The sequence below is a fragment of the Scomber japonicus genome, chromosome 20 (genome assembly GCF_027409825.1).
Source record: "Scomber japonicus isolate fScoJap1 chromosome 20, fScoJap1.pri, whole genome shotgun sequence".
Lineage (NCBI taxonomy): Eukaryota > Metazoa > Chordata > Actinopteri > Scombriformes > Scombridae > Scomber > Scomber japonicus.
The window spans coordinates 3,207,215-3,232,534 of NC_070597.1; positions in this window are offsets into that span (position 1 = coordinate 3,207,215).

The following is a 25,320-nucleotide window of genomic DNA, read 5'->3' on the forward strand; positions in this document are numbered from 1 at the left end:
ATCAGTAACGCCGTGGAAACCGTTTTAAACACTTTAAATGGGAACACTGAACTCTGTGATGTACTGGTTGTCATGCCAACCCACGTGGCAACCAGGGAGTCAGTAAAGTGGAGAGAGAGTGTGTGTGTGTGTGTGTGTGTGTGTGTGTGTGTGTGTGTGTGTGTGTGTGTGATGATATAAGACTACAAAACATGAAATATATCTTCCTCCCTCCCTCCCTCCTTTCCTTTCCTTTCCTTTCCTCCCTTCCTCCCTCCTTTCCTTCCTTCTTCCTTCCTCCCTTTCTCCCTCCTTTCGTTCCTTCTTTCTTTTCCTCCCTTCCTCCCTCCTTTCCTTCCTTCTTCCTTCCTCCCTTTCTCCCTCCCTTCCTCCTTTCCTCCTTCCTCCCTCCTTTCCTTCATTCTTCTTTCCTCTCTTCCTCCCTTCCTCCTTACTGCTCCTACTCATTACTGCTTCCTACTCATTTCCTCCCTCCCTCTTTACTGCTTTCCTCCCTCCCTCCTTACTCCTTTTCCTTCCTCCCTTCCTCCCTCCCTCCTTACTCCTTTCTTTCCTTCCTCCCTCCTTACTCCTTTCCTCCCTCCCTCCCTCCTTACTCCTTTCTTTCCTTCCTCCCTCCTTACTCCTTTCCTCCCTCCCTCCCTCCTTACTCCTTTCCTTCCTTCCTCCCTCCCTCCCTCCTTACTCCTTTCCTTCCTTCCTCCCTCCCTTCCTCCTTACTGCTTTCCTTCCTTCCTTCCTACTCCTTTCTTTCCTTCCTCCCTCCTTACTCCTTTCCTTCCTCCCTTCCTCCTTACTACGAACAAGCTGCAGTGATTCAAGTTAAATAATAATAAATATTTAATTCTATAAAAATAAAAGTGTTATGTGATAATAAGCATAATGTATGACACATAAAGACTAAATGAAATCCAGCTTCCTCTCTATTCTTATCTTCAGTGATTCAGCTCAAACCCTTTAAACTGTTTATTTACGCTTCCTTCATCTTCTTTCCTTGCTTCCGTCCTTCCTTCCTTCCATCTTTCCTTCATCTTCTTCTCCTTTCTTCCTTTCCTTCCTTCCTTCTGTGCTTTCTTCCTTTCTTGTCTTCTTTCCCATTCTTCCTTTCCTTCCTAATCCCTTTTCCTTCCTTCCTTTTGTCTTTCCTTCTTTCCCTCCTTTCTTTCCTTCCTATCACTTCTCGCTTCCTTCCTTCCTTCCTTCCTCCCTCCCTCCTTACTCCTTTCCTTCCTTCCTCCCTCCTTCCTTCCTACTTCTTTCCTCCCTTCCCTCTTTCTTTAAATTTTCCTTCGTTCTTCCCCTCCTTCCATACTTCCTCCCTCCCTTCCTCCTTACTCCTTTCCATCCTTCATTTCTCCCTTCCTCCTAACTCCTTTCCTTCCTTCCTACCTTCCTTCCTTCCTCCTTACTCCTTTCCTTCCTTCCTACCTTCCTTCCTTCCTCCTTCCTCCTTTCCTTCCTGCCTTCCTTCATTCCTCCTTCCTTTCCTCCCTTCCTCCTTACTATGAACAATCTCTTTATTCTCTCTATTATATAAAAGTGTTATATGATAATAAGCATAATATATGACACATAAAGACTAAATGAGATCCAGCTTCTTATCTTTTGTTGTCTTCAGTGATTCAGCTCAAACCCTTTAAACTGTTTATTTACGCTTTAATTAAATATTAAGAAATAATTTGTACAACATAAACAAAAAAAAGCTTTCTTTACAGTAGGAAACTGTAAAAAGCTGTTTATAATTAATAAATGCTTCATAAAAGATAAATGAGTCTTATTATCCAAAGCTAAGGGCGATGATTCATTCAACATTTATTAAAAGGAGACTTCCTGTTCCAGTCACACGAGGGTCTTTGAATCTCTCTCCTCCTTTTTTCACATGTATAGAAAATAAAAAAGCTTCATATCACGACTATGACATCATCATCTGTCTATACCAGGGGTGTCAAACATGAGGCCCGTGGGCCAGGACCGGACCGCCAAGGCGTCCAATCTGGCCCACTTTCCCTCCTGTCATATGTCCTTCTTTCCTTCCTCCCTTTCTTACTTCTTTCCTTCTTTGTTTCCTTTCCTCCATCCGTCCTTCCTTCCTTGTCTTCTTTCCCTCCCTCCTTTCCTTCCATGCTTCCGTCCTTCCTTCCTTGTCGTCTTTCCTTCCCTCCGTCCTTCCTTCCTTCCATCTTTCCTTCATCTTCTTTTCCTTTCCTTCCTTCCCTTCCTAATCCCTTTTCCGCCCTTCCTTTCCTTCTCTTTCTCACTTTCTTTCTTTCTTTCCTTCCTTCCTTCTCTTCTTTCCTTCCTCCCTTTCTTACTTCTTTGTTTCCTTCCCTCCATCCTTCCATCCTTCCTTCCTCCCTCCCTCCCTCCCTCCTTTCCTTCCATGCTTCCGTCCTTCCTTCCATCTTTCCTTCATCTTCTTTTCCTTTCCTTCCTTCCCTTCCTAATTCCTTTTCCTTCCTTCCTTTCCTTCTCTTTCTCACTTTCTTTCTTTCTTTCCTTCCTTCCTTCTCTTCTTTCCTTCCTCCCTTTCTTACTTCTTTGTTTCCTTCCCTCCATCCTTCCTTCCTTCCTCCCTCCCTCCTTTCCTTCCATGCTTCCCTCCATCCTTCCTTCCTTGTCGTCTTCTTTCCTTCCCTCCGTCCTTCCTTCCTTCCATCTTTCCTTCATCTTCTTTTCCTTTCTTCCTTTCCTTCCTAATCTGTTTTCTTTCCTTCCTTCCTTCCTTCCCTCCTTTCTTTCCTTCCTTTTGTCTTTCCTTCCTTCCCTCCTTTCTTTCCTTCCTATCACTTTTCCCTTCTTTCCATCCTTGTTTCCTTCCTCCTTTCCTTCCCTCCATCTCTTTAATGATCCGGCCCACATGAGATCATATTGGTCTGTATGTGGCCCTTGAATGAAGATGAGTTTGACTCCTCTGGTCTATAAAGTCATATATTGTGTCATTTGTCAGGTTTCTACTATATTTACTAAATCTTCTCTCATCCTGCCGCTGTCATCATCATTCTGCTCTCTTCTTTACATTCACATCATTTACCCGCTCGTCTGAAATGATTAAATTATACAACGAGGAGAGAGAGGGAAATAAATTATGAATGACGGAAACTAAAAGGGGGAGAGGAGAGAGAGAGGGGGAGAGAGAGAGAGAGAGAGAGAGAGAGAGAGAGAGAGAGAGAGAGAGAGAGAGAGAGAGAGAGAGAGCGACAGAGAGAGAGAGAGTGAGAGAGAGAGAGAGAGAAAGAGAAAGAGAAAGAGAGAGAGAAAGAGAGAGAGACAGAGAGAGAGAGAGAGAGAGAGAGAGAGAGAGACTGAACAAAAGGGAGGAAAGTAGGAAAATGAAAGTGACCTACAATATCTGTAAAGATTTAAATGAAATTAATATTAATTAATTTCTGCTTTATTTAGTGTTTGTGTGGCTCCAACCTTCCTGTCGTCCTCCCGGGTCAAATTGACCCCTTCTCTTTTGACTGTTCCTTCCTTCTTTCCTCCCTTCCCTCTTTCTTTAATGTTTCCATCCTTCATTTCTCCCTTCCTCTTTACTGCTTTCCTTCCTCCCTCCCTCCTAACTCCTTTCCTTCCTTCCTTCCTTCTTCCCTCCCTCCTTACTCCTTTCCTTCCTTCCTTCCTTCCTTCCTCCCTCCTTACTCCTTTCCTTCCTTCCTTGACCTGAGGACAACAGGAGGGTTAAAACAAAAATCTGGAAATAAAAATGTAAAAGAAGCAACTCAATGTGGAAACAAATGTGTGTGTGTGTGTGTGTGTGTGTGTGTGTGTGTGTGTGTGTGTGTGTGTGTGTGTGTGTGTGTGTGTGTGTGTGTGTGTGTGTGTTTGTGTGTCCTAATCATTTCCATTCTCACTGAGGAGGCGTTTCAGTCACGGCAGCGCAGCTTAAAGATCAATCTCTTTTGTCGTCCTCTCAGGAAAAACACAAAATCCAACTACATCCAAACCTCCGAAAACTTCAATAATAAAAAACACATCAGCTCTCTCTATTAGTCCTCCGATGCCCTGCGGAGTCTCCTCCACCCTGAGTGCTGGAAAAACTACTTTTTTATTTCTCCTGGAGCGGCAGATTACCTCGTGGCTGATATAAATCCTTCCTCTCTCTGAGGAGACAATGAGATTTAGAGCCGATGCAGGCGAGACGCTGAGCTTTTAATTCTATTCAGAGAAGAAGAGAAAGTAACACACCTTTCAATGATGGAGGCTGACAGTAAATACTCTGTGTGTGTGTGTGTGTGTGTGTGTGTGTGTGTGTGTGTGTAATATGTATCATTGTATAGTGCATTACTCCATGAAACACATACTAATGAGCGTAGTTGGAGGAGTAGAGTCATATTTAACCCTCCTGTTGTCCTCAGGTCAAGGAAGGAAGGAAGGAGGGAGGAGGGAGGAAGGAAGGAAGGAAAGCAGTGAGGAGGGAGGGAGGAAGGAAGGAAAGAAGGAAGGAAGGAAGGAAGGAAGGAAGGAAAGGAGTAAGGAGGGAGGAAGGAAGGAAGGAAGGAAGGAAAGGAGTAAGGAGGGAGGGAGGAAGGAAGGAAGGAAAGGAGTAAGGAGGGAGGGAGGAAGGAAGGAAGGAAGGAAGGAAAAGAGTAAGGAGGGAGGGAGGAAGGAAGGAAGGACGGACGGACGGAGGGAGGAAAAAAGGAAGGAGGGAGGGAGAGAGAAAGGAAAAGAGGAAGGGAGGAAAGAAGGAACAAAACAGACTGGGTCAATTTGACCCGGGAGGACGACAGGAAGTTGAAATACTTTGCTGGTTACTAATAGTAACCAGTATTAGATTCAGTCTGTAGAAGCAGTAGTAGTAGGTACTGTACTGTACTGTAGTAGGATGTTCTGAACATATCATGAAAGCACATGACTCTCTTTGAACCCGGCTGAAAGCATCAATGCATCAGAACATTAAACATGAAACACACTGAACACACTGAACAGGTGTTTCACAGCATGATGATGATGAGTCACCTGCAGGTTCAAATGTTACTTCTTTATAAACACACACACAGATAAACGATGATCCGAGCTCTCACACCAAGGTTATTATAGTTTTGAAATGTTCTTTAGTTTTTATTTTTCTTTAGTTTTTCAGTTTGCTTTTTTTTATTTCAGTTCAGTTTGAGTTGACTAGTTTCAGTTTAGTTTTATTTTGAAGGAATTGACTCGTTTCAGTTTAGTTTTATTTTGAAGGAATTGACTCGTTTCAGTTTAGTTTTATTTTGAAGGAATTGACTAGTTTCAGTTCAGTTTTTATTTAGTTTTAGTGTTTCAGGTATTCAGAGAAAGTCTTGACTTGTAGAAGCTGAAAAGGATGAAAGAATAAGTGACACCAAATATGGTTTATCATCAAGTCCTTTTTAATTTCATTCTTTAACCACGAAGCATAGCGGCTGCTGCAGGACAGGAAGTCATGAAGCTGAATTTATCTGCTATTCATTTCAGTTTTAGTTTGTTTTACATTGTTCATTGTAGTTTTTATTTTAATTTCAGTTAATTAAATTATTGTTTCATTGCTAGTTTTAGTTTTAGTTAACTATAATAACGCTGGTTCACACACGACGATCTGAGCTCTAGCAGAAACAGTCGTGATGAGTTTTGTGTCACTTTTCCTTCCATCCAGCTCCGTGTGATGACTCGTGTTTGTGCTTCTCTTTTTAGCTGCTGTGTGTGTGTGAGTGTGTGTGAGTGTGTGTGTGTGTGTGTGTGTGTGTGTGTTTGCCTGTAGTTACATATGTCACACACACACACTCACACACACAGACACACACACACACACTAACTGCACACTCATACACTCACACGCACACACACACACTAACTGTACACTCATACACTCACACGCACACACACGGACACGGACACGGACACACAGAAACACACTACACACACACACACACACACACACACGCACACACACCAACAGGTGGCTCCCACACGGACCGGTTGTTCTGTCTCCGTAGAAACAGTTGTCATGTCAACCGCAAAGGAGAAGAACAGTGTGTGTGTGTGTGTGTGTGTGTGTGTGTGTGTGTGTATGTGTGTGTAGAGTAAGTGTGTGTAGAGTAAGTGTGTGTGTATGTGTGTGTGTAGTGTGTGTGTGTGTGTGTGTGTGTGTGTGTTAAAAAACAAATCTGCTCTCTAGAGACTGAAGCAACTCGAAGCAAAACCACCAAGACTCTCCAGTTTTTTAAGATTTAAATTTAAAAAAAAAAAAAAATCACAAAACAAAACAACGTAGCTCGTAACTCTTCACAGGAAGTTGAAATCAGAACAGGAAGTGGATGGTTAACAGCGTACGACTAAAGACGTGAAGGCCGCTCAGCTGATTTGCATACAGAGCAGCTCCTGTCACAGTTTCTACTTCACAACAAGGAATCTATAGATCTAATTATACTCCAGCTGACAGCCTGTCAACTTTACTCTGCTTCTGATCCATGTTTAACACCTACTGGTCACCTTATGAGCGGCGGGGAGGAAGAGGAGGAGGAGGAGGAGGAAGAGGAGGAGGAGGAGGAGGAGGAAGATGAAAGTTTATTTTTGGACGTTAAATGAAAGTCATACAGTATAAGATAGAAGTGACTTTAAATAGGACTTCAAATTGTATTGATTGATTAATTTGTCCCATTAAATATTGGGAGTTTCTGCATCTAATTTGACCCGTTTTGACATTTAACAGCTTTTATTTTGAAATTTGATGACTTTTCCGAAAGTGGCCCAAAATGAAAATATATTAAAATGTCATATTTGTCCATTGAGGCTGTTCTGGGTACATACATACTCTCACATTTGACCTGTTTAACAGCTTGTAAAAACATCCCAAATGTTCTTTTATTTTGAAATTTGATGACTACTTCCATCCTTCCAGCTTTCCTTCTTTCTTCCTCCCTCCCTTCAATCCTTCCTTCCTTTCCTTCCTCCATCCCTTCCCTCTTTTGCTTCTTTCTTCCTCCCTCCCATCCTTCCAACTATCCTTCCTCCCTTCCATCCTTCCTTCCTCCATTCCTTCCCTCCTTTCCTTCTTTCTTTCTCCCTTCCATCCTTCCATCCTTTCCTTCCTTCTTCCTCCCCCAAATGATCTCCGTATCTATGTCCATGTGTTTTAGTGAAATGAATAGTTAATAGTTTTAATAAGATAGTAGTTATGAGGATGAAGACTGATGGCTCTAATGGTTCTACAATAAACCCCACACTTCCACAAAGCTCTTCTCAGTTTACACTTTACATAGAAAATAACATTTAACCACCAAAAAGAGATGAAAACATGACTGAAAGAGACACACAAACCTGAAAACTACCAAAAAACAGATTTAAATCAACCTACAGTTAGTTTGAGTAACATCTGCCATCTAGTTACCATGGCAACGTAGAGATGGAGAGACTAAAGAGACTCAAAACTACCAAAAAGAGACATTTCTATCATTATGTCTGTTATATTTTCATGTCTGAGGTAAAATAGGACATGATATTACCTCCTTTCCTTCCTTTTTTCCTTCCCCTATTCCCTCCCTCCCTTCTTTCCTTCCTTTCTTCCTTTTCTTCCTTCATTCTGTCCTTCTTTCCTCCCTCCATCCTTCCTTCCTTGATTCCTTCCTTCCACCCTCCTTTCCTTCCTTCCTTCCGTCCTTCCATAATTCCTCCCTCCCTCCCTCCTTTCCTTCCTTCTTCTTCCCTTCCTTCCTCCTTTCCTTCCTTCTTCCTCCCTTCCTTCCTTCCTTGACTCGAGGGTGAGGTAAAATAGGACATGATATTCCCTCCTTTCCTTCCTTCTTTCCTTCCCCTCTTCCCTCCCTCCTTTCCTTCCTTTCTTCCTTTCTTTTTTCCTTCTTTCCTCCCTCCATCCTTCCTTACTTGATTCCTTCCTTCCACCCTCTTTTCCTTCCTTCCTTCCGTCCTTCCGTACCTCCTTCCTCCCTCCCTCTTTTTTCTTCCGTCTTCTTCCCTTCCTTCCTTCCTTGACTCATGTCTGAGGTAAAATAGGACATAATATTGTGTGATAGGAGATGTTTAGTCTCTCTGCTCTCTGAGACATGAATCAAGCTTTAATCACATTTATTGATCAGTCACAATCAGTCACAATTCACCAATCAGACGTCATATTTTCAGAATAAAAGCAGCCATATTTACACTTCAGACACACTACTGCAGTAAAGCTGTCATCAACGTTCATTCATCAGGATCACTGTCGATGCTTAAAGTCTAAATTTAAAAAGTTGTGAGGACAGATCTCCAGATTTAAAGGAGGAAGGAGGATCAGCGCTTGTAATTAGCATATTAAAGAGATGCTTGAACCTTTGAGACGTACGAGAGGAAAGGGTACGAGGAGCTGAGTCAGCACCGCGTCTGAAATGTCTCTGCTTTAACAGCTGGACAGATTTATTTCACTAATAAGAGGAGAGAGTGAAACCACACGGCTGAAACTATGAGAGAGAGAGTTTATCTGACAGTCTGACACACGTTCACATCACAGGTCATCAAGAAAGAAATAGATTTAAATAAAAGATAGAAACACAAAAAAGACTCATTTTCACAGTAGTGTCTAAACCCTCCTGTTGTCCTCAAGTTAAGGAAGGGAGGGAGGAGGGAGGGAGGAAGCAAAGGAGGGAGGGAGAGAGGGAGGGAGGAAGGAAGGAAGGGAGGAACGAAGGGAGGTAGGAGGGGGGGGGGAAGAAGGAAAGGGAGGAAGCAAAGAAGGGAGGGAGAGAGGGAGGGAAGAAGGAAGGAAGGGAGGAACGAAGGGAGGTAGGAGGGAGGGAGGAAGGGAAGAAAGATAGAAGGGAAGAAGGAAGGAAGGGAGGAACGAAGGGAGGTAGGAGGGCGGGAGGAAGGGAAGAAAGATAGAAGGAAGGGAGGAAAGAAGGAAGGGAAGAGGGATGAAGGATGGAAGGAGGGAGGTAGGAAGGGAGGAAAGGAGGTAGGAGGGAGGGGGGGGAAGAAGGAAAGGGAGGAAGCAAAGGAGGGAGGGAGAGAGGGAGGGAGGAAGGAAGGGAGGCAGGAGGGAGGTAGGGAGGGAGGAAAGAAGGAAGGGAAGAGGGATGGAAGGAAGGTAGGAGGGAGGGAAAAAGGAAGGAAAGGAGGAAGGAAGGACAGAAGGAAAGAAGGAAGGGAGGAAAGAAAGAACAGTTGAAACAGACAGGGTCAATTTGACCCGGGAGGACGACAGGAAGCTCAAAGAAAGAAGATCTGAATGTTTCATATATTGGAAAGTACAATCATAATACTACAGTCCTGATATATATATATATACTTCATGCTCATCATATATATATTAAACCAGTTGACACACACACACACACACACACACACACACACAGGTTATTTTTACCTGGTGCTCGTACTGAGAGCATCACATCCAGTCTCAGCTGAGCAGAAAGGTCCGCTCACTAATTGATCTGCTGTTTGTTTCTATTCACAAACAATTAGTGTGACATGTGCCGACTGCTGCTGGAGGACATCAGAGACAGAGACAGTCCTCTGTCACCATGGCAACAGCTGGCGGAGCCGCTAGCAGCTAGTTTCACTTTTGTTGTTATAGGTGTTATAGGAAGGAAGGAAGGAAGGAAGGAAGAAAGGCAGATAGGAAGGAAGGAAGGAAGGAAGGAAGGAAGGAAACATAGAAGGAAGGCAGGTAGGAAGGAAGGAAGAAAGGCAGATAGGAAGGAAGGAAGGAAGGAAGGAAGGAAGGAAGGAAGGAAGGCAGGTAGGAAGGAACGAAGGAAAGAAGGAGGGAGGTAGAAATAGAAAGGGAGTAAGGAAGGAAAGACGGACAGAGTAAAGAAGTAAGGGAGTAAGGTAGGGGGAGGAAAGAAAGAGAAGGAGGGAGGGAGGAAGGGAAGGAAAGAAGGAAGGAAGGAAGGAAGGCAGGTAAGAAGTAAGGAATGAAGGAAAGAAGGAAACATGGAAGGAAGGCAGGTAGGAAGGAAGGCAGGAAGGAAACATGGAAGGAAGGAAGGAAGGAAGGAAACATGAAAGGAAGGCAGGTAGGAAAGAAGGAAGGAAGGAAGGAAGGAAGGAAGGAAGGAAGGAAGGAAGGAAGGATAAATAACACCACACCTGTATATCTGTATATTATTCTGATGTTTATATTTTCTATTTAATTAAGAAGAAGAAGAAAAAGTGACAGGTGCAAAACGCTCTGAACTAATCTCCACCAGCTGTTCACTCGACTGGTTCGAGCCGTCACCGCTGGTTCATTAGAAATTTAAATTAGAGAGCGGGTAAAAAAAAAAAACACTGGGAAATTAAATCAGAATTAAATCAGCCCCAATTTCAATTAAGAGCCTTAAAATATGTCAAAATGTCCGAAATCACTCAAACACATGAACAACGTCACGCTGCTCCGGCTTTAACTGCTGACGTCTCCTTTAATACCAGGAGAGGGTTATAAGAGTGTGTTACCTATTGTTAGGAAGTGAAGTGTGTGTGTGTGTGTGTGTGTGTGTGTGTGTGGAAGGGAGGGAGGAAGGAAGGACAGATGGATGGAAGGAAGGAAGGAAGGAAGGAAGGAAGGAAGGAAGGAATGAAGGAAGGAAGGAGGGAGGTAGAAAGGGAAATATGAAGGGAGGAAGGAAAGAAGGACAGAGGAAAGAAGGAAGGGAGTAAGGTAGGGGGGGGAGAAAGAGAAGGAGGAATGAAGGAAAGGAAGGAAGGAAGGAAGGAAGGAAAGAAGGACAGAGGAAAGAAGGAAGTGAGTAAGGTAGAGGGAGGAAAGAAAGAGAAGGAGGGAGGGAGGGATTGAAGGAAGGAAGGCAGGAAGGAAGGAATGAAGGAAGGAGGGAAAGGAAGGTAGGAAGGACAGATGAATGGAAGGAAGGAAGGGAGGAAGGAAGGAAGGAAGGAAGGAAGGAAAGTAGAGTAGCTAGGAAGGAAGGAAAGAAGGAAGGGAGGAAGGACAGATGGATGTAAGGAAGGAAGGACAGATGGCAGGAAGTAAGGAAGGAAGGAAGGAAGAAAGAAAAGAAGGAAGGAAACATAGAAGGTAGGTAAGAAGTGAAGTGTTTGCCATTGTGTGTGTGCATGTGTGTGTGTGTGTGTGTGCGTGTGTGTGCGTGTGTGTGTGTATGTGCATGTGTGTGTGTATGTGTGTATATGTGATGTGTGTGTGTGTGTGTGTGTGAAACCTCAAAAACAGAATCATTATCTAGTGTGAAACAGCAGCTCGGAGCCTCACAAGTGTTTTTGTCTCTGAGCGTTGAAGAGCTTGAGCCTGGAATGTGAAATATAAGCCGTCTCTCCCACACAATGAAATCTGTCACTCATTGTGTCTTTCATGGCTTTTCTGACGAGTCTCAATCGCTGCTGACGCTCTCCGTTTCAATTAGACGGCCCGCTGCGGCTCACACACACTGGAGAGGTTGACAGAAGATGCAATCACCAAGACAAATAATCATAATCACACACACAATAAGCTCACCAGGCACAACCGCTGAGAGCTCTTCAGGTGTTAGACCACACCGCCCAAAACCTCCTCAACCAAGATTACACACACAAGAAATATATAAATAAATTTGGTAGATGTTATAGAAAGGAAGGAAGGAAGGAAGGAAGGAAGAAAGGAAGGAAAGAAACATGGAAGGAAGGCTGGTAGGTAGGAAGAAAAGAAGAAAGGCAGATAGGAAGGAAGGAAAGAAGAAAGGAAGGAAGGAAACATGGAAAGAAGGCAGGTAGGAAGGAAAGAAGGAAGGAAGGAAGGATGGAAGGAAGGAAGGCAGGTAGGAGGAAAGGCAGGAAGGAAGGAAACATGGAAGGAAGGCAGGTAGGAAGGAAGGAAGAAAGGCAGATAGGAAGGAAGGAAGGAAGGAAGGAAACATGGAAGGAAGGCAGGTAGGAAGGAAGGCAGGTAGGAAGGAAGGAAGGAAGGAAGGCAGGTAGGAAGGAAAGAAGGAAAGAAGGCAGATAGGAAGGAAGGAAACATGGAAGGAAGGAAGGAAGGAAACATGGAAGGAAGGCAGAAAGGAAGGAAACATGGAAGGAAGGCAGGTAGGAAGGAAGGAAACATGGAAGGAAGGAAGGAAGGAAACATGGAAGGAAGGCAGGAAGGAAGGAAACATGGAAGGAAGGCAGGTAGGAAGGAAGGAAACATGGAAGGAAGGCAGGCAGGAAGGAAGAATATATCTGTATACAGAAGAAATAAATATAATCATGAGTCAGATTTTATTTTATTTGGTGTAAAACCTTGTAAGTCCATCCGTGTGTTGATTCAATAAATAAAAAAGGTTGTTTTAACGAGCCGCTGCGGACGCCATGACGACGGCTTTTTATGATTAAAATCAACACCTGGACTTTTATTTTCTCTGTAAAAGACACCGTTTATAACCATCCCATAATTCTCTTTATTTCTAAAATATATATTTTACCACACAGGTCAGCTGGTTTCAGAGAGACGTGAGATGAAATCACAAACTGGGAAATTAAAGAAAGGTTAAAAGGTTTACTGAATTATTTGGTCTTCATTTTCTCTCTCTGTATGAATACTTTCCAGGTCCCTCCAAAATAAAAGGCAGCTGAGATACAAATTCCTCTATGCTGGAAGTCCAGATGAAGGAAGGAAGGAAGGAAGGAAGGAAGGAAGGAAGGAAGGAACAAACTAACGAACAAACAAAGAAAATCAAGAAGGAAGGACAGATGGCAGGAAGGAAGGAAGGAAGGAAGGAAAGGAAGGAAGACAGGAAGAAAGGAAGGAAGGGCAGATGGAGGGAAGAAAGGAAGAAAGGAAGAAAGGAAGGAAGGAAGGAAGGAAGGAAGGAAGGCTGCTGAGATACAAATCCCTCTATACACTCTAACAAACAAACAAAGAAAATCAAGAAGGAAGGGAGAAAGGGAGGGAGGAAGGAAGGAAGACAGGAAGGAAGGACGGATGGAGGGAAGGAAGGAAGGAAGGAAGGAAGGAAGGAAGGAAGGAAGGAAGGAAGGACAGAAGGAAGGAGTAACTACTAATCTATAATCTATTACATTTATAGAGTAACCTTCCTGACCTTAACCATGTGACACGATGGCCACTAATGTCTTCCTGTCTGTCTTCCTGTCTGTCTTCCTGTCTGTCTTCCTGTCTGTCTTCCTGTTTCCTGTCTGTCTGTCTGTCTCCCTGTCTCTCTCTCTTTCTTTGTGTTCTCATCTTCACATCTCCGGTACACGCTGCATAATAACACTCTTTGTGCATATAATACACCATTCATCCTGTTTTCATCAGCTGACTGCATGTTCACCACATTCACCACATTCACAAGAGAATAAATAATACAAACGCTCGACAGTTATCTCTCAAATTACCCAACAGTCCAATCTCTTTATACAAGAGAGACGACCCAGGAGACACTTCACCGAGACAAACACCTTCAGTCCAACGATCAATACTGAGGCTGCTCTAATGGGACAATATGTATCTATACTGGCATCTATACAGTATTATACATAAAAGAGAGACTTCCTCTGAAAGCTATTAAGGTATTTATCCTCTCTGCAGAAATTATCCGGAGGAAGGAAAGAAGGAAGGGAGGAGAGAAGGAGGGAGGGAGGAAGAATAGAAGGAAGGAAGGAAAGGAAGGAAGGAAGGACGGAGGAAGGAAAGAAGGAAGGGAGGAGAAAAAGAGGGAGAGAGGAAGGACAGATGGAAGGAAGGAAAGGAAGGAAGGACGGAGGAAATAAGGAACGAGGGAGGGAGAAAGTAAAAGAGGAAGGGAAGAAAGAAGGCAGGGAGGAAGGAAGGAAGGAAGGAAGGAAAAAAGGAAGGAAAGAAGGAAGGAGGGAGGAAAGGAAGAAAGGACGGAGGAAGGAAAGGAAGGAAGGACGGAGGAAAGAAGAAAGGAAGGTAGGGGGGAGGAAAGAAAGAGAGAAGGAGGGAGGGAGAAAGGGAAGAAAGAAGGAAGGAAGGAAGGAAGAAGAAAGGGGGGTGGAGGAAGGAAAGAAGGAAGGGAGGAAGAATAGAAGGAAGGAAGGACGGAGGAAGGAAAGAAGGAAGGGAGGAGGAAAAAGAGGGAGGGAGGAAGGACAGATGGAAGGAAGGAAAGGAAGGAAGGACGGAGGAAATAAGGAACAAGGGAGGGAGAAAGTAAAAGAGGAAGGGAAGAAGGAAGGCAGGGAGGAAGGAAAGGAAGGAAGGGAAGGGAAGGAAGGAAGGAAGGAAAGAAAGAAGGAAGGATATTTTGGGATATTTACAGAAGTTACCAAATATAAAGGGTTAAAATCAGTTAGAGAGTGAAGCAGGGAGCAGCTGTCCATATGTTGGCAGGGTTTTGATTCTTAGTGTGCTGAACATGAACTGAAGGAAATGAAGCCTCATTTTCCAAAATCCAGTCATGTTCTGCTGCCCTGTAGCTTTTGATCTGAGGAAACATTTCAGCAAGGTGTCTTTTTTTAGAGACAATTACGGAAAGGAAGGAAGGAAGGAAGGAAAAAAAATCAATCAAGAGCAAGAAGAAGAAGAAGAAGAAACTCTGACCAGAATGTAAAAAATGCATCTGGCACTTCTTCTGTTTTTTGGCAGCATGTGAAATCCAATTAAAACGCTGTCGGTTACATTTCAACGTCACCTCCTTCAGAACTGAGGATAGAAATGTGCTTCCACTTTTCTTTATGTCTTTGTCGTGCAACCGTAAAACTAAAAAAGTGGAGAATGAGTTTTTCTAGCATCCACAGTGACTTGGATTTGTTGGATTTGAGCTTAGGAAAGGAGGAAGGAAGGAAGGTAGGAGGGAGGGAGGGAGAAAGGAAAAGAGGAAGGACAGAGGAAAGAAGGAAGGTAGGAAGGAAGGTAGGAGGGAGGGAGAAAGGAAAACAGGAAGAGAGGAAGGACAGAGAGAAGGACAGAGGAAAGAAGGAAGGTAGGAAGGAAGGTAGGAGGGAGGGAGAAAGGAAAACAGGAAGAGAGGAAGGACAGAGAGAAGGACAGAGGAAAGAAAGAAGGGAGGAAGGTAGGGGGGAGGAAAGACAGAGAAGAAGGGAGGAAGGAAAGGAAGGGAAGGAAGGAAGGAAGGAAGGAGGGAGGAAGAAAGAAGGAAAGGAGGGAAGGAAGGGAGAAGGGAGGGAGAAAGGAAGGAAGGAAGGAAGGTAGGAAGGAGCGAAGGAGGCGGGAGGGAGGAAGGAAGGGAGGAAAGGAAAGAAAGAAAGAGAGAAGGAGAGAGGGAGGGAGGGAGAGAGGGAGATGGGAAGGAAGCAAGGAAGGAAGGAAGGTAGGTAAAGAGGAAGGACGGACAGAAGGAAGGGAGGAAGGTAGCGGGAAGGAAATAGAAAGAAGGAGGGAGGGTGTCACCTTCTTCAGAACTGAGGATAGAAATGTGCTTCCACTTTTCTTTATGTCTTTGTCGTGCAACCGTAAAACAAAAAAAGTGGAGAATGAGTTTTTCTAGCATCCACTATGACTTGGATTTGTTGGATTTGAGCTTAGGGAAGGAGGAAGGAAGGAAGGAAGGAAGGTAGGAGGGAGGGAGGGAGAAAGGAAAAGAGGAAGAGAGGAAGGACAGAGAGAAGGACAGAGGAAAGAAGGAAGGTAGGAGGGAGGGAGGGAGAAAGGAAAAGAGGAAGGACAAAGAGAAGGAAAGAGGAAAGGAGGAAGGGAGGAAGGTAGGGGGGAGGAAAGACAGAGAAGAAGGGAGGAAGGAAAGGAAGGGAAGGAAAGAAGGCGGGAGAGAGGAAGGGAGGAGGGAAGGAAAGAAGGTGGGAGAGAGGAAGGAAGGGAGGAGGGAAGGAAAGAAGGTGGGAGAGAGGAAGGAAGGGAGGAAAGGAAAGGAAAGAAAGAGAGAAGGAGGGAGAGAGGGATTTGAGCTTTCCCACCAGCCACAGACTTTGACTAAGGGAAGGAAGGAAGGAAGGTAGGAGGGAGGGAGGAAGGTAGGGGGCAGGGAGAAAGGAAAAGAGGAAGAGAGGAAGGACAGAGAGAAGGACAGAGGAAAGAAAGAAGGGAGAAAGGTAGGGGGAGGAAAGAGAGAGAAGGAGTAGGAAAGGAAGGGAAGGAAGGAAGGAAGGAGGGAGGAAGAAGGAAGGAAAGGAGGGAAGGAAGGAGGGAAGGAAAGGAGGGAAGGAGGAAGGAAGGGAGGAAAGGAAAAGAAAGAAAGAAAGAAAGAGAGAAGGAGGGAGGGAGGGAGTGAGGGAAGGAGGGAGAGAGAGAGAGAGGAAGGAAGCAAGGAAGGAAGGAGGGAAGGAAAGAAGGACAGAAGGAAGGACTATAACTATAAAACAATGAGTTTTTCTAGCATCCACTATGACTTGGATTTGTTGGATTTGTTGGATTTGAATTTTTCCCACCAGCCACAGACTTCAACTTAGGGAAGGAGGAAGGAAGGAAGGAAGGAAGGAAGGAAAGGAAAGAAAAGAAAGAGAGAAGGAGGGAGGGATTTGTTGGATTTGAGCTTTTCCCACCAGCCACAGACTTCATTAAGAGTATTTCCCGTGCGTAGCGTGGAGCTGCTGGTATTTCCCGTGCGTAGCGTGGAGCTGCTGGTGTTTCCCGTGTGTAGCGTGGAGCTGCTGGTGTTTCCCGCGCGTAGCGTGGAGCTGCTGGTGTTTCCTGTGCGTAGCGTGGAGCTGCTGGTGTTTCCTGTGCGTAGCGTGGAGCTGCTGGTGTTTCCCGTGCGTAGCGTGGAGCTGCTGGTGTTTCCCGTGCGTAGCGTGGAGCTGCTGGTGTTTCCTGTGCGTAGCGTGGAGCTGCTGGTGTTTCCCGTGCGTAGCGTGGAGCTGCTGGTGTTTCCCGTGCGTAGCGTGGAGCTGCTGGTGTTTCCCGTGCGTAGCGTGGAGCTGCTGGTGTTTCCCGTGTGTAGCGTGGAGCTGCTGGTGTTTCCCGTGCGTAGCGTGGAGCTGCTGGTGTTTCCCGTGCGTAGCGTGGAGCTGCTGGTGTTTCCCGACCGCGTACGAGCCTCCAGAGACCGTAAACAGATTGAAGGCATTCATGGATACTGACTGACTGAGTGTGGATGATGTGTGGGGACTCAAACCCCCCCGAGGCTTTCACTGGTGGTGACATTATATGAAACGTTTGAGCAGCATGCCGCCTGTGTGACTCAAACTCCCCCCCCCCCCCCGCCCCCCCCCGTGGAGATGATCTGTGACTCATTAGTCATGTTTGTCATGGGCGACTTGCATAACTGAGCTAACACCAGAAGTGGAGGATCATACATCATGTGTCTGAGTAATATCTGCCCTTTCATGTGAGACAACATTTTCTTCTCCTCCTCTACTGTATGTTTAGAGATGTTGGATTTACATATTAAGTGAGTGAAGCTAAAGGTCATAAACATGGAGATATAACAGTGTCACGGCTCCAGCTGCTCTGCTGTTTCTAGAAGTTCCTTCTTTCCTCCCTTCCTTCTTTCCTTCTGTCCTTCCTTCTTTCCTTTCCTCCCTTCCTCCCTCCCTCCCTCCTTCCTCCCTCCTTTCCTTCCTTCTTCCCTCCTCCCTTCCTTCCTTCCTCCCTTCCTCTTTCCTCCCTCTTTTCCTTCCTCCCTCCCTCCTACCTTTCTTCCATCCTTCTTCCCTTCCTCCCTCCCTCCCTCCCCTCCTTCCTTACTCCTTTCCTTCCTTCTTCCCTCCCTCCTCCCTCCCTCCCTCCCCTCCTTCCTCCCTCCTTTCCTTCCTTCTTCCCTCCTTTCCTTCCTTCTTCCCTCCCTCCTCCCTCCCTCCCTCCTTTCCTTCCTTCTCCCCTCCCTCCTCCCTCTTTTCCTTCCTCCCTCCCTCCTACCTTCCTTCCATCCTTCTTCCCTTATTTTTATTGCTCAGAAATCTATCTTTTTTCCTTTTTTTAGGATCGAAATAATGTACATTTCATAGTTTTCAAAAGTTACAAAGTTGTTCGTTTAAAGTTGCAATACACCACATTCAGCCACGAGGTGTAACACTTTAGGAAAGGAGGGAGGAAGGAAGGGAGGAAAGAAGGGAGGAAAGGAAAGAAGGAAGGGAGGAAGGAAAGAAAGGAAAGGAGGGAGGAAAGGAAATAAGGACAGAGGAAAGAAGGAAGGGAGGAAGGAATGTCATAAACATGGAGATATGACAGTGTCACGGCTCCAGCTGCTGTGCCGTTTCTATATATGGTCTCTCTCCAAGCCCTCCATTATTATTAGTTTTGTGGATTTTTGTTGGTTCCTCGAGGACATAACATATACAGAGCATAGACTGTATAAAAGAAATGGACGTAACATCCGTGACGTCACCCATTGGTTTGTGGACTGCTGCTCGGAAGCCAATAGTTTCTAATCTAGGCAGCCCCATCCTAAACATTTCAGGTGCATGCTGGGAAAAATAAAAACACGGATTCTACTTATATGGGCAAGAGGCGGGGCTATGGGCGGAGCGGGGAGGTTGCTATGGTTACGAGGGCTGGATCTCGAGGACATTGGTCAATCATCCTGTCAATCAGGACGTAGCCACGCCCTAATGCATACCCTGCTTTATCGTCACATATAAAATCAGGGAGGCCAAAATGTCCCAAATGAACATCATACTGCATTGAAGAAGGCTTTAAACTAGCGATTGAGACCATAAACACATTTTGAAAACGTTTACTGAGGTTAGAAATCAAGTGAGAAGTTGGTGAATTCTCCATTGACTTGTATAGAGACGGTCGCCCCCTGGTGGCCTTTTGATAGAATGCAGCTCTAAGTTACTTCCTGGTTGGCCTCATTTCAGAGGACCAGAACTCCCCACATGGGTCAAACTATCAAATTCATGTGAGAAAACATTTTCTTATCCTCCTCTAGTGTATGTTTTAAACCTCTACAGAGATGTTGGATTTACATATTAAGTCAGTAAAGCTAAAGGTCATAAACATGGAGATATAAGAGTGTTACGGCTCCAGCTGCTCTGCTGTTTCTATATACAGACACCATTTGTGTATGTGTCAATGGTCTCTCTGCAAGCCCTCCATTATTATCTGAGAGATCACATTCATCGCTCATGGGTCAAATAAATATACATTATTTCACTCAAACGCCAAAAAAGAAGTATGATGGCCACTTTCACACGCCGCCGCTCTCGAGGAATTTACATAGGAAGAGCTGGAATAGCAGTAATTACTCATTAAAGCGAAGCCTGGTTTGTAAGCACACCTGCCAGCTTCTACCGCAAAAAAAGCAGGATGAAAATATGAGTGAACCTTTGACACCTGCAGCATCTGCTGTGCGAGGGATACTGGCAGAGGGAAATGTGCTGGGTGGAGGTGATATCCATCCGCCCACTTTAAGTCAACCAAGAGTGTGTGAGAGTGTGTGAGAGTGTGTGAGAGTGTGTGAGAGTGTGTTAAAGGAAAAAATATGCATGAACGTATATCTGTTAAAGCAAGTCTGCTGTTCTCGAGTCAAGGAAGGAAGGGAGGAAGAAGGAAAGGAGGAAAGGAAAGGCAAGGAAGGAAAGAAGGGATGAGGAAGAAGGAAGGAAGGAAAGGAGGGAGGAAGGAAGGAAGGAAGGAAGGAAGGAAGAAGGAAGGAGGAAAGGAAAGAAGGAAGGGAGGAAGGAAAGGAAGGATGGATGGAACGGAGGAAGAAGGAAGAAAGGAAGGGAAGAAAGGAGGAAAGGAAAGAAGGAAGGAGGAAGGAAGGTAGGAAAGGAGGGAGGAAGGAAGGGAAGAAAGGAAAGAAGGAAGGGATGAAGGAAAGGAAAGATGATGGAACAGAGGGAGAAAAGGAAGGTTGAATGAGGAAGAAGGAAGGGAGGAAAGAAGGGAGGAAGGGAGGAAAGGAGGAAAGGAAAGAAGGAAGAGAGGAAGGAAGGAAGGGATGAAAGGAAAGGAAAGGAGGAAGGAAGGGCGGAAAGGAAGGAAGAAAGGGAGGAAGGAAGGATGGAACGGAGGAAGAAGGAAGGGAGGAAGGAAGGAAAGAAGGACAGAGGAAAGAAGGAAGGGAGTAAGGTAGGGGGAGGAAAGGAAGGAGGGAAGGAGGGAAGGTTAAATACTATTCATGTTCAGTCCCTCTAAGCTTGTAATTAGTGAATTTGATCCCAAACAGAAGTGAAGTCAGAATATAAGATAATAAAGTCAGTGTGTTAGTGTTGGTTGATGACTTCCTGTTATTTAAATGAGCAGATGGAGGCAGGGAGGAAGGAAGGATAGAGGAAGGAAGGAAGTGAGGAAAGGGAGGGAGGGAGGGAGGGAGGAAAGAAAGAGAGAAGGAGAGAAGGAGGAAGGAAGGGAGGAGGGGAAGGAAGGGAGGGAGAAAGGAAAGGAGGAGGGAGGGAGGAAAGGAAGGAAGGTAGGTAGGGAGGAAGGAAGGAGAGAGGAAAGAAGGAAGGGGGAGGAATGAAAAAGAGAAGGAGAGAGCTAGGAAGGAAGGAGAGAAGGAAAAAAGGAGGGAGGAAGGACAGAAGGAAGGAAGAAAGGGGGATGGAGGAAGGACGGAGGAAAGAAGGAAGAAAGGGAGATGGAGTAAGGAAGGAAGGAAGGAAGGAAGTGTTGGTGGATGACTTCCTGTTATTTAAATGAGCCAGATGGACCAACTCCTAAAAACACACAAGTTCAGGCAGCAGATGATGAAGCCGTGCAGCTGGAAGACGGGTCAGAGGGTCAGAGGGTTCGGTGTTAAACATATTTTTGCAGTTTTGACAGAAATAAATGTAAAAGTGTTGCAGCTCGTCCTCCTACACACACTTAAAGGAACACATTGAGTCTCCTCTGGGTCTCTGGAAGCTTTCTATGCATGTGTGAAGTCAGTAAGTGAGCTAAATGAGACAGGCTGCTGCATTCAGGAGACGTGATGACGGATGAACCTTCTTCCTTTCACACGCTGCACACTGATGTGGAGGATGTGGCAGGCAGGAGGATGATGGGAGCTTTGAATCCCACACTGCAAAAAACCCAAAAACCCAAAAACATGCTGATGGAAGTAAAGTGAGGATATAACCCTCCTGTAGTCCTCGAGTCAAGGAAAAGAGGGCGGGAGGAAGGAAGGGAGGAGGGAAGGAAGGAAAGGAGGGAGGGAGGAAAGAAGGAAGGAAGGAAGGAAATGAGGGAGGAGGGAAGGGAGGAAAGGAAGGAAGGAAGGAAGAAAGAAAAGGAGGGAGGAGGGAAGGGAGGAAAGGACAGGAAGGAAGGAAGGAAGGAAGGAAGGAAGGAAGGAAGGAAAGGAGGGAGGAGGGAAGGGAGGAAAGGACAGGAAGGAAGGAAATGAGGGAGGAGGGAAGGGAGGAAAGGAAGGAAGGAAGGAAGAAAAGGAGGGAGGAGGAAAGGGAAGGAAGGAAGGAAGGACGGAGGAAAGAAGGAAAGGAGGGAGGAGGGAAGAGAGGAAAGGACAGGAAGGAAGGAAGGAAGGAAGGGAAGGAGGGAGGAGGGAAGGGAGGAAAGGACAGGAAGGAAGGAAGGAAGGAAGGAAAGGAGGGAGGAGGGAAGGGAGAAGGCAGGGAGGAAGGAAGGACGGAGGAAAGAAGGAAGGAAGGAAGGAAGGAAAGGAGGGAGGAAGGACAGAAGGAAGGAAGAAAGGGGGATGGAGTGAGGAAGGAAGGATGGAGGAAAAAAGGAAGGGGTATGGAGTAAGGAAGGACAGAAGGACAGAAGGAAGGAAGAAAGGGGGATGGAGTAAGGAAGGAAGGAAGGGAAAAAAAGGGGGGTAAAAACCCAAAAACATGCTGATGGAAGTAAAGTGAGGATATACGTGTGTGCACGGCCCTGAAACCATAAATGCTAAATGACCAAAGTTAAAGGGTTTCCTCCCTTCCTTCCATCTGTCCTTCTTTCCTTCCCTTCCTTCCTTCCCTCCTTCCTTCCTCTTCCTTCCTAAATGACCAAAGTTAAAGGTTTAATCATCAGTTTCTTTGTGTGAAGAGAACAGAACGTTTTCTAGTGTAGAGCTGGAGTAGCTCACATGTGGCTGACCTGGATTCCCCTCCGTAGTACGAGCACTGTGCACGTGAGGACCGTGCCCGTGAGCACCGTGCACGTGAGCACCGTGCACGTGCACGTGAGCACCGTGCACGCTAGATTAATATTCCGAGGATTAATTAGTGTGACTCCTAAAAAAAAAAAGAAAAGTAGTGTTTTGTGATGACTCCGTGATATCAAAGCTGGAGCCAGCAGACGAGATAATACAGATAAGATAAACCTCCATGTTATCACAGTTTAGATGCCCTTCCCCTCCTTCCTTCCTTCCTTCCTTCCTCCTTCCTCCTTCCCTCCCTCCTTTTCCCTCCTTCCCTCCTTTCCTTCCTCCCTCCCCTCCTTCCTTCATTCCTTTCTTCCCTCCTTTACTTCCTCCCCCTCCTTCCCTTCCTTTCTTCCCTCCTTTCCTTCCTCCCCTCCTTCCTTCATTCCTTCCTTTCTTTCCTTCTTTCCCTTCCCACCTTCCTTCCCTCCCTCATTTCCTTCCTTTTCCCACCTTCCTTCCCTCCCTCCTTTCCTTCCCCTCCCCCTCCCTCCACCCTCCAACACAGATGAAACAGACTCAGATGTGGAGAAGATAAACCTCCATGTAATCCCAGTTTTTTTTGCCCTCCTTTCCTTCCTTCCCTCCCTCCCCCTCCTTCCTTCCTTCCTCTCTTTCCCTTCCCACCTTCCTTCCCTCCCCTCCTTTCCTTCCTTTCCCTCCTTTCCATTCCCTCCCTCCTCCCTCCAGCAGACAAGATAACACAGATGAAACAGACTGAGATGTGGAGAAGATAAACCTCCATGTTATCCTAGTGTGTGTTTTTTTTTTTTTGCCTGAGGCTCACTTTCATTTGTGTTTACACGATGTTGCCGCGGGAACAACAAGCCGGGGTCGTTTCTCACCTCCACCAAATGAGATGAAAGTGATTACACCTTGAAGAATACATTGCAAGAATTACCCTTTCTGCTTTAGCCCGCCGCCGTTTAGCCAGGCAAGCGCTCCCAATTATCCCGAACATGCCCCGCCGGGTTTAAACTGTGCAATTATCAGCTAGATGGAGTCATCACCTCGGCGAGGCTCGGAGGGTGCGGCCCCCCTCGCCTTCCCCCCCCACCCCCCACGCCCCGCCCTCGCCTCTCCTGATTTATTAACCTCTCAGAAACAGTCGGCAGTAGAACAGTACAAGTCAACTTTCATGAATCATTGTTTGCTAGAAGCCTGGGAGAGAAGAGGAGGCGTGTAGTGTTACTGCCCCTACCAATGCAATACAATTTAAAAGTCATTTATTCCAAATGGCAGAACGTAACGTAACATGACATCACTTCTACACGAGGATGAGACAATGAAGACAGGAAGAGAGAGAAGAAGAGAGAGAGAGAGAAGAGAGAGAAGAAGAAGAGAGAGAAGAGAGAGAAGAAGAAGAGAGAGAGAGCTGCAGTAATAATCTCAACACGATGCAGAGACACTGAAACAGACTCATGACCCCTTCTGTTTGGACTGTTCCTTCTATCCTCCCTTCCTCCCTTCCTTCCTTCCTTCCTTCCCCTCTGTCCTTCTTTCCTCCCTTCCTTCCTCCCTCCTTCTCTCTCTTTCCTCCCCACTAACTTCCTTCCTTCTTTCTTCTGTCCTTCCTTCCTCCCTCCTTCCCTTCTTCTCTCTTTCCTTTTCTCCCTTCCTTCTTTCCTTACTCCATCCCCCTTTCTTCCTTCCTCCTCCCTCCTCCCTTCTTTCCTTACTCCATCCCCCTTTCTTCCTTCCTCCCTCCTCCCCTTCTTTCCTTCCCTCCTTCCTTCTTCCCTCCCACTTTCCTTTGCTTCGCTACTTCCTCTCTCCCTCCTTCCTCTGTCCTTCTCTCCGTCCTTCCTCCCTTCCTCTTTTCCTCCTCTCCCCTCCTTCCTCTGTCCTTCTCTCCGTCCTTCCTCCCCTTCCTCTTTTCCTTTCTCCCTCCTACCTACCTTCCTTCCTTCCTTCCTCCCCTCCCACTTTCCCTTTGCTTCGCTACTTCCTCTCTCCCCTCCTTCCCTCTGTCCTTCTCTCCGTCCTTCCTCCCTTCCTCTTTTCCTTTCTCCCTCCTACCTACCTTCCTTCCTTCCTTCCTTCCTCTCCTTCCTTCCTTTACTCGAGGACAACAGGAGGGTTAATAATGTTTTTGCCTCTCCATCAGTCAGTGGAGCCAAACATTCCTCCTCACTGATATTAACATCCATTAACTCAGCAGACAAAACATTTACCCAACATCTGGCAGGTACTTGCTGCTATTTCCCCACCATTTGTTACCAGGCAACACTCGACGGCAGGTTACTCATATTTTGGCATCGAAATCTGAACATTTTCATTTTTAATTCCAAACGATGTGAAAACATTCCTCACGCAGGGTCTTTGTTCAATGCTTTCATTTAACACCAGCATAGCAATACAATCACCCTTCAGTACAGGGAAGAATATACACACACACACACACACACACACACACACACACACACACACACACACACACACACACACAGACACACACACACACACACACACACACAAGCCAAAATATGCCACATGGGGATAAAAATAAGAAGCAGATATGTCTTTTTTTTTTTTTTTTAAACCCTCCTGTTGTCCTCGAATCAAGGAAGGAAGGGAGGAAGGGAGGGGAGGGAGGGAGGGAGGAAAGGGAGGGAAGGAAGGAAGGAAAGGAAGGAAAGGAGGGAAGGGAGGAGGGGAAGGAAGGAAGGAAGGACGTGAACGAAGGAAGGAAGGAAGGAAAGAAGGAATGAAGGGGAGGGAAAGAAAGAGGGAAGGAAAGGAGGGAAGGGAGGAGGGAAGGAAGGAAGGAAGGAAGGAAGGGAGGGAGGGAAGGAAGGAAGGAAAAGAAGGAAAGGAGGGAGGGGGAGGAGGGAAGGAAGGAAGGAAGGAAGGAAGGAAGGAAAGAAGGAATGAAGGAGGAAAGAAAGGGAGGGAAGAAAGGAGGGAAGGGAAGGAGGGAAGGAGGAGGAAAGGAAGGAAGGAAGGAAGGAAGGAAAGGAAGGAAGGAAGGAAAGAAGGAAAGGATGGGAAGGAGGGAAAGAAAGGAGGAGGGAGGGATGGAGGGAGGGAAGAAATGGAGGAGGGAAGGGAAGGAAAGAAAGGAGGAAGAAAGAGGGAGGAAGAAGGAAGGAAAGGAGGGAGGAAGGGAGGAGGAAAGGAGGGAGGGAGGGAAGGAATGAAGGAGGGAGGGGAGGGAGTGGAGGAGGGAAGGAATGATGGAAAGATGGAAAGAAGGAACAGTCAAAACAAATGGGGTCAATTTGACCCGGGGAGGACGACAGGAAGGTTAATTCTTCTTCAGTCTTTCCCTTCCCTTCCCTCCTTCCTTCCCCTCCTTTCCCTTCCTCCCTTCCTTCCTTCCTTCTTATCTGTAATCTCTCTCTCTCTATCTGTAAGTTGACGTTGAACCTTTGAGCAGTTTGAAGAATCCCAGCAGTAGATGTGTCAGTGTGTGAATGTGTCATGTTAGTAGACGTGTCGGGGGGGCTGTGTGGAGCCCTCTGATCCGTTGCTTGTTGGCGCTGCCGAGCGTGTCATCACG